At 34.4% G+C, this 10207-nt stretch overlaps 1 non-coding gene across 1 annotated transcript; it reads right to left on the bottom strand.

Annotated features, from left to right (window-relative positions):
* Positions 1-1441: 1441 nt before the first annotated feature.
* Positions 1442-1548, bottom strand: LOC131181889 (small nucleolar RNA R71). Its single transcript, XR_009150363.1, has one exon. It is a non-coding gene; the product is annotated as a small nucleolar RNA R71 (small nucleolar RNA).
* Positions 1549-10207: the final 8659 nt, after the last annotated feature.

The raw sequence follows: 10207 nt of genomic DNA, 5'->3' as shown, positions 1-10207 counted from the left end.
AACTGATTTAGCCATTTAAATGAAGATTGTGATATTTTGATTTATTGCTTGTGAGCTTGTTGCCTTGCTTGATGAATGAGCCCTCATTAAGTTAAGCTTTAATCCTTAATAGATGGACTGAAAAGTGAATATTAGAGATAGATAATCTTGCAATAAACTTTGTTTTCTTGGTGTTAGAGATAAGCTAGGAGAATTAAGGGGACTTTCCAAAATCAATTAGAGCATTAATTGGGTTTTTGTTAGGTTTGAAATACCGTGAAAACAGGGTTTGATTTAATGAAAACCAACTTTGAAATGCTTGAAAAAGGTTTCAAAGAACTAAGAATTGATTTCCCTCAAAATTGTAATTCTCATGTGTTTAGCTAAATTGGGGATAAACCACATGCAAACAATATTGGACACCCAATCTCTAGAATCACTTTAATTTTTATTGAATTTAGATTTAATTCCTCTCAAATTTCATAAATAGAAATTTCAAATTAATTTTTGGTAATCTAGTTTAATTAATTTTAGTTAATTGTTTGATTTAGTTTTAATTCCTCAAATACCAATTTTAATTCCAAATTTCATTTTACATCTTTAATTTTTGTCATTCTAATTAGCTTATACTTTTATTTCCAATTTAAGCACAATTCCTTGTGGGATCGATATCATTTTTTTAAAACTATACTACTGTGACCCGTGCACTTGCGGACAACACCGTATCAAGTTTTTGGCGCCGTTGCCGGGGAATTGTTTGTTTTTAAGTTGGATTTTAATTGTTTTAAGCTAATTAGAATTTTTATTTTCTTTTATTTTCACTACTACTCCTTGTGTTTTTCAGGTACTTTAATTGTTTATGAGACGATCGAAAAGCACAAGTGATACCGAATTGTTGTTCAATCCTGAAATTGAAAAATTCTGTCGAGCCAACAAAAAGGAACACAAAAGAAGAAAGGAAGCAAAAAAAGAAGAACAACAAATATTTGAGCAAGAGAAGACAATTGAAAATATGGAGAATCAAAATATAGCTATTGGTGGAAACAATGGAGGAAATGATCACAACAGGCAAAATGTAGTTGTTAATCAAAATGATCCTCAGAGAAGATCCATGTTAGATTATGCTTTTCCTAGATGTGCAGATGTGAGAGATAACAGACCTATCATTGGAGCTAATCAATTTGAGTTAAAAACTGGTCTCATTCAAATGGTTCAGAATTCACAATTTGGAGGTAGTCCACTTGAAAATCCTCATTCTCATTTGAAGAAATTTTTGATGATATGTGGCACACAAAGGCAGCCTGGAGTTTCAGATGAAGTGATTCGACTCACCTTATTTCCATTCTCTCTTCGGGATTCAGCATTGGAGTGGTATGACTCACTTCCACAAGCTATTATAGCTACTTGGGAGCAGCTATCTCAAGCTTTTCTATCTCAATTTTTCCCACCTGGGAAGACCACTCATTTGAGGAATTTGATGGTAGCTTTTAAGCCAAGAGATGATGAAACTTTGTATGAGTCTTGGATGAGATTTAAGGAGCTTGAAAGGCAATGTCCTCATCATGAAATACCCAAATGGATGATTGTTCAGAATTTCTACACCAGAGTTACTCCAGCCATAAGAAACAAAATTGATTCACAAGCAGGAGGAGATTTCATGAGAATGACAAGTGAAGAATGCTATGATTTATTAGAGAAGATTGCTCATAATACCCATTTGTGGGGAAATCCTAGAGCACTTGAGCCAAAGAAGGCTGGGATTTATGAACTTGACTCAGTTAGCTACATGAATGCAAGATTTGATCAGTTGACTCATCTTCTTAGTGATTTTTGCACAAAGGCAACAGCCTTAACTCCTACAACTATGCAACAAGTTGCCTTCACAGATGGAACTCAAAGTTGTGGAGTTGATTACTCTTCTTATGGTGATGATTATTTGCAAGAACAAGCTGCTTATGCAGGAGGTTATCAACAAAAACCTATGGGAAATTCTTACTCTAATGTGAACAACTCAACATGGAGACCACAAGCAACTTTTGCTCAACAAGGCCAAAGCTCAAATTATGCTCATAACCAGCAGTATGTGCAGCAAAATAGGCCTCAATTTCAGCTTCAATTTCAGCCCACAAGGCAGCTACAACCTGGATATCAAGCAAGAGCACAACAATCCCTTCCACCTCATGAACCGAAGCCAACCTTGGAAAGCATGATGGAGAAATTTTTTGCTGAACAAAGCAAGATGAATAGCAAATTGGAGGAAGAAATGCAACACATGAGACAAACCATGGATCAATTACAAGTCCACAACCGCATGTTGGAGACTCAATTGGCTCAACAAGCAAGCTCATCAGGAAGCAACTCCTATGGTAAACTACCTAGCCAACCACAAAACCCTCATGAACAATGTAAGGTTGTGACCTTGAGAAATGGTAAGAAAGTTGGTCAAGAGAGTGAAAACAAGAGAGAAGAAAAAGAGAGCACAAAAGAAGAAAATTCAGTTGAGAGCAAGAAAAATGAAAAAGAAGAAAAAAGCAAAAGTGAGCAAGATGAGGGAGAAAAACCATACATCCCACCTGAACCTTACAAGCCCACCCTTCCCTACCCTCAAAGATTCATCAAGCATAAGCTAGACAAACAATTTGGCAAATTCCTTGAAGTGCTAAAGAAGTTGTATATCAATGTGCCATTCACTGAGGCACTATCCCAAATGCCAAGTTATGCCAAGTTTTTGAAGGAGATTCTTTCCAACAAGAGAAGATTAGAAGATTATGACACCATCAACTTGGGAGAGCAATGCAGTGCTATAATTCAGAAGAAGTTACCTCCCAAACTCAAAGATCCGGGTGTGTTTTCCATTCCTTGTCATATTGGTGATAATTGTGTGGCAAATGCCTTATGTGACCTTGGAGCTAGTGTCAGCCTAATGCCTCTTTCAATATATGAGAAGTTGAATATGGGAGATTTGAAGCCCACAAACATGTATCTTTCATTGGCTGACCGTTCAATTAAGTATCCAGAAGGCATTCTTGAAAATGTGCCTATCAAGGTTGGGAAATTCTACATTCCGGTGGACTTTGTCATTCTAGATATGGAAGAAGACACAAAAGTTCCTATCTTATTGGGAAGACCCTTTTTGGCAACAGCTGGTGCATTAATTGATGTAAAGGGTGAGAAATTGACACTTAGAGTGGGAGATGATCAAATGATATTCAACATCAATCCAGCCATGAAAAGGAAACATGAAGAAGTTGAGTCTTGTTTGCGGGTAGCTATTATTGATGAGATTGTTCAAGAGCATTTCAGAAAAAGCTATCCACAAGACCCACTTGAAAATTGCTTAGTCCATGGTTGGAGCATTGATGATGATAATCACAACATAGCTGCTTTTGCACAACACTTTGAGAGCTCTCCACTACATCCTGAAGCCACAATTTTTCAGCTTAAAGAAGTGCAAAATTTGGAGATCAAACAACCATCATTAAAGGTAGAGGATGCCCCAAAGGTAGATCTTAAACCTCTTCCTTCCAACCTCAGGTATGCTTTTCTTGGACCAAATGGAACATATCTTGTTATAATTAATGCATCTTTGACTGATATTGAGAATGAAAAATTGTTGAGAGTTTTGAGAGAATATAGAAGAGTTTTGGGTTATGCAATTGATGATATAAAGGGAATTAGTCCAACAGTTTGTATGCATAGGATTTTCCTAGAGCCAAATAGTAAACCTTCCATTGAACATCAAAGAAGATTAAATCCTACAATGAAGGATGTTGTGAAAAAGGAAATCCTGAAATTACAAACTGCTGGACACAAAAGATTTTTGCAACTTGATGAGTTAGAAAAATTGAGACTTGATGCTTATGAAAATGCTAGGATCTATAAAGAAAGAACTAAAAAATGGCATGATAAGGATATCAAGAAAAAGGACTTTAAAGAAGTTCTCTTATTCAATTCAAGGTTAAAATTTTTTCTAGGAAAATTAAAATCAAGGTGGTCAGGTCCATTTAAAATTGTGAAAGTTTTACCTCATGGTGCTGTGGAAATTTTTGGTGAAAAATCTGGTAATTTCAAGGTACATGGACAAAGGTTGAGGCACTATTCAGTTGGTGAACCAATTGAGAAGATAGCAACTTGCTATCTCCATTCTCCATAAAATCTTGAGTGAATATGGTCAAGCTAAAGACCTAAACTTAGCATTTTTTGTGCATAACTCATAATTTTTTATTGATTCTCTATTTCTTTCATATATATATTTGTTTTAGTTTTTTTTTATACTCCTTATTCAGAGTTTAACATTGTTCTAATTTCCTTGTGTAGATGGGATGCAATGCATTGCAAGCAAATGAGCATAAAAATTTTATTTTAGTGTTAGCTTTAAATTTTTAGCTTTAAATTTTAGTTTCAAATTTGTTTACTTATAATTTTTATCTTTCTTTTGTTGAGTATTTGCTGGTGGATCTTGCTGGATTCATTGCCCTTTTTGTTAATTTTAAAAGAAAATTTTTTCAAACCTTGTCATCTTGGTTTAACAAGAAAATTATTTGAATGTGGATGTGTGAATTTGTGCTTTGAAAAATTATTTTGTATGAGTATTTGATGAACATAACAAGTTGAACAATTAGAATTCATGTTATGAAGGTCTAATCATTTGAAATATAATTTGTTTTAATTTTTTAGGTGCTATGAAATTTGGTCAAATTTGGGCAGTAGATTACACAACCTGCGACATAACCGGGTTTGCTTGTGTCGTCGCTTGTGTTCGCTGGGCACCCTTTTGGGCAGATTGTTACACAACCTGCGACATAACTGGGTTTGCTTGTGTCGTCGCTTGTGTTCGCTGGGCACCCTTTTGGGCAGATTGTTGCACAACCTGCGACACAACCCCCCTATCCTTATGTTCTAACTTGTGTCGCTTGTTTGTTTTACAGGATAAGAACTCACTTCACCAAATGGGCCAGCAGCTACCCCAACCAAAGCCCAAAAAGCCCACTAAGCAAAAAAAAAAAAAAAAAAAAACATTTCATGTCTTTATTTTAGTTGCTTAATTAATTAGTTTTTTTTTAGTAACTTGTTTAGTTAATATTTTGCTTGTGTTGTTTTTATTTTACTTGAACCATTTACTTCTTTAGTATTTTTTTTTTTTTAGTTCCTCATGAAGTACATTTTTCTTTTATATCTTTAGTACATTGCTCACTTGCTTTGATTTGCTATTTCGGATTTACACTTGATGGCTATATTTTTGAGCTTAACTTCCCTATTTCAAGTTTTTGAGTTTAATTGATTTAATGGATTCCATTGCATTGTTTCTTTTCCAATGAGTGCAGCAGCTGTCCAAATTTTATTTAATTAAATTGGCTGCACTTCAATGAGTTAACAATTCTCATCTCAGCTTGTGTCACTTTCAACACAAGTTGTGCTATCGCTTATGCAACAGGGTAATCCTTCTTTATGCACATATAGCCACAATTATCCCATTCCTTGCAATCTTTTAACATTGAGGACAATGTTCATTCTGAGTATGGGGGAGAGGGTAAATTTTTTGCAAAAATTATTTTTTCCTTTTTCACTTGCATATAGTGACATATTCATTACTTCATACTTGTACATATTCACATACATACACTTGCATATAGCTTCATATACTTAGTTATGCATACTTAGTTACATATAGGTTGACTATACATTTACACTCATGCATTTCATTTATTCATTTAAAATTTTTGAATTTTTAAACCAGTCTTTGAATTCCATAAGTTACTTATTCAAGCAATCCAACTTGCCTTTAGATGGTTAGTGGAATGAAAGTTCCAGCTGGGTACAAAGTTTTAAGCATTATTCTTTCTCTTACTTAATAGCTGAAAATTAATATATTCATCTAGGTATGCAGATTTTGATTAGTTATTTTGAGTTTTGAGTGTCTGGATAAGCCTTTAAGGAAGAAAATGGTCATTGTCGTCTCACCATTCCTAGAACAAGCATCCTAGATCTTTCAAAGCGAAATTTTTAACTTGCATTTGATAAGAATATGATTTAGGCATTCCTTCATATTTTAAACCTCACATTTAGCCTTAACCTACCTTAATCTCATTTCAACCCTTGCAAACCCCCTTGAACCTTAATTCCCTAATTTCTTTGGAACTCAAATCTTTTACCTAGCCATTAAACCTAAACACTACCACCTATTATGAGAATAATATTTTAGCAATTAAGTGCATAAAAAAATAAAATAAATAATGATATAAAAAAAAAACTTGGAGGATTGAAACATCTTGAATAGTGCTAGAGTAATTGTGAAAAGTTGATAAAAAAAATGATCACCAAAATATCCCAAAGGTAATTTTGGGTGTGACGTGAAATAGGGATACATACAAAAAAAAATATTATAAAAGTAGTCCCTTTATTGTGATAGCAGTTGAGATTCATTGTGAATTTCTTTCCTCTTGATAAAAAAAATTTCTATTATAAAAAAAAAAAATTGAAAAAAAAAAATTGGATGCACTTTGAGTTTCATGATTAATATTATTCTCATATTTTGTTTACCTTATTCCCTTTCTTTGTTAACCACAATTTTATCCTATTTGACCCCATTACAACCCTTAAAAAGACCTAATGATTCTTTGAAAAATGCTTGTTACATTAGTGGAGTTAGATCTTTTATGCTTGCATATGGGTTTGGCAATATAATCTTCCATACATTACTCACCATCTATTTGAGACACATTGGCTATCTATTTCATTTAGGTTTGTTTTGGCACAATTGACTCTTGTAGCTGGTTGGTATTTGTTGCTTGGTTGATTGGTTAATTCTTAGCTATTTTGTATGTGACACCCCTTACCCGTGTACAATATACCCGAGTAAGTAATGCCACACGGTGTACCGGTACACTCTAATATACCTTAATTAATTTATATCATGCTTTTTGGATATAATTTATGAAACATACTTTATTTAAGCCATTTAGCAAAATTTTTATTTATTTGAGGTTCCGAAAATTTTATAGAAAATCCGGCGGAGTACCGGCTAAAAATGGAGAAAACAGTTCTTCGGAACCTGTTAAAAACACTTCCAATAACAAATTCATTCATTCTCAACTCCAATATCATCACTAAACTCAATATCAAGATCTCAACAATTTTTCAATTTCAGGTCTCAACAACCTTTTCATTTCTCAAACATCCCTTTCTCAGGGTTCTCATATATAAACAAAAATTAAATACTCAAATTACTTCCATACATAACCATAAATCTTTATTATTTACAGGAACCTCAAAATACATTACATAAATCCAAAATACATATGAGAAAATAAAAATTAATTACAAAATGACAAAATGACATCTAGTGTCCTACCAATGCACTGCAGGTGAAGAGGTGACATGGACACTGTGCAGAACTGCAGGATGGACTCACCCAGTCTGTGGTCTACTGGGCTCATGATCTGTATCTCCAGTACCTACGCGTGGCAAAAGCAATGCGCTAAGCAATAATGCTTAGTGGTGCAATAATAAAATAAAAGAAAATAGCAAGAAAACAAATATATAGTGAATGTGTATGATTCATTTGTTTAGTATGGTTATATATACATTAATTCAGTAACTTTGTTCACTTTCATTCATTTGGTTGCCCAAGTAACCTACACTAGACGACTGGACTGGATAACGGGTAACCGCATTGGTGTCTAGTACCTCGGGCCGTAACACCATCGGTCACATAGTCATCTCCGGTGTAATGAGCAGCTACCAAGTCAGAATAATTTCAGGCACAAGGCCAAATCTCAATGCAAAGTCAGAATGGCTACAAGCCATGAAATCACAGAACGGCATATTGCCATGTGCAGTACTGCTAATTGAACCCTATTGGCATGCCAAACTATCCAAACCAATCTTGTTAGGTATACTAGGGCATTTGAAACTTTTAAATTCTTCAATTTGTGCATTTCAAGTTTTGGTGTCACTATTCACCTCATTGGTCAACAAAAATGTTGACTTTTGGATAGAAAATAGGTGTATTGGTTTTAACACCCCAAACATACCACATTTTGTATTTAAAACTTGTTGGAATTGATTGCCATTTCCATTTCTAACTTAAAACCAAGAGGGCAGAAAATTTCAGTTTTGGAGCCTAAGTTTACTGCTCCATTACACACTGTTACAGTGGAAATTTGAAGAAATGGCAAACATGAAAGTTGTTCCTTATTTTGTCTAGTTGAATTTCCTTTTTTGAATCACTCCATTTGGAGTTTTGTAGCTCCAGATATGGCCCAAAAACCCAAGCTGGCCGGATTGCCAATCTGCAGAAATTACCATATCTACAGTAACATGAACAGTGACTGCCACTACCATTTGGGTTAGGTTCTGGCCATAATGTGGGGTAGGTTCCTTCATGAAAGTTGTTTTTCTATGTCTTAACTTGTTGCTGTAAAAATTTCAGGTCAATTGACCATATCTACAGTGAGTTATGGCCAAATGAATTACTGTTCATTTGGTCATTTCTGCAGGGGCTGTTGCAGGGTGTCCGGATTGGGGCCAAGTTTTGGTCCTCTTGCTTTGGTCTTTTGGGCATGGTTTCTTCAGCAAAAATGTGCCATTACAAGCCTAGTTTCATTTCCAATTGGCCAAACATCAATTGGACCTACACAGCCCAAGTTATGGTAGTGCAAGTGGACTGAATTTTCAGTCCCTCGGCTGCTGTACTAGGGCAGCCTGCAACTTCACTTTGCAATCCTATTTTTCAGTCCATTTTATGGTCAACTTACCTAAGATGGTCACTAATTGACCATTAAAATGTGCTCTAACAATTTCCTAAGTCATGTCACACCTTACCCCTCTGTAAGGCATAACATGATCCCGTAGTATACCTAATGAATTACCAACTCCGTCTACTGATAACCCATTAAATACACTACAAGGGATTTTAAAAACTTTTCTTACTTCTTTTACAGTGGTGAGCACTATTTACAGGTGTTAAAAACTTTGGTGAACTGAGGTGAAACAACTAACTCATTTGATTTATTTGGAATTTCTGTAAAAATTTTGGCAAGGTGCCATCTGTATTTTAGATAAAACAGTTCTTCAGAAAACCTGTAAAAGCACTTCTATAATTTTCCAAATCTCAACTTCAATACATTTCTCAACACAACAATTCATCAACTCAATTCCATAGAAATTTTTCAAAGTCTGAGATAAGGAAATATAATACAACTTTTACAATCCAAAACACTCATAATTAATTTACAACTTCAAGTACAATTTAATTTAATTTACAACTGCTCAAAACCAAATACAATATGTACATACAGTGTCATACATTACAGTACAAAAAGCAAAAGCGGTATACTCAATATACCAGGTAATCCCTCGCTGGATGTATATGCAGCCTAGTCTGCTGCCCTGTCTATCTCTCTACCTGCGACAGCAATAAAAAGCTATCGCTGAGACAATGTCTCAGTGGTGCACAACATTAACCAAATCCAATTTAAATCACAATTCATAAGTCATGTAAATAGTGGATACTTAAAATCATAATTAAATTCAAGACAATAATTGTCAACAAGAATTTAAACTCCATTTCTCAATATCACAATAATTTTCCATAAGTCAGATCAGGTTTGAATTCAAAAAAACAGTATATGTCAATGAGAGTTTAAATCCATTTAACAATCTCACAATACACATCAATAAATCACACACAGCTTAATCATGATCCATAATTCAATTCATCCCAAAAGCCGATGGCTAATGAGGTATTCAATTCATCCCAAAAGTCGATGACTAATGAGGAATAACATGGCTAGCTAGCAAAAATATGAGTACTCATTCTATTCGTCCTCAACAGGCACACACCTCAACACTTCAGCCAGAGAGGGAATTCAATTCATCCCACTAGACAAGCTAGAGAGGAATACAATCAATATACATGATAGCTGTGGTTTCAAACCATTTACAGTGCTTTTCAATCAATAAGTATCCATCAATGTCATTCAAATAGTTTTTCACAGTTTCAAACCATTCACAATATTTTTCAATCAATAAGTGTCCATCAAACACATTTCCACAATTTAAAACAATGATATACAAACAGTCAATATTTATTTCCATTGAAAATAATTCAAAAGAAACAGTTGTTGTGCACAAACCTCTGATATTTGTCTCCTGGTCTTGACTCAGTATTTCTTTCCCTTTTGCTGAGTCCTTGTTAACTGAGAAACACAATTTGAAGTGTTTCAGT

This window comes from Hevea brasiliensis, chromosome 7, assembly GCF_030052815.1.
Source record: "Hevea brasiliensis isolate MT/VB/25A 57/8 chromosome 7, ASM3005281v1, whole genome shotgun sequence".
NCBI lineage: Eukaryota > Viridiplantae > Streptophyta > Magnoliopsida > Malpighiales > Euphorbiaceae > Hevea > Hevea brasiliensis.
The sequence above is the reverse complement of the archived record's forward strand: the minus strand, read 5'-3'. Positions and strand labels throughout refer to the sequence as shown.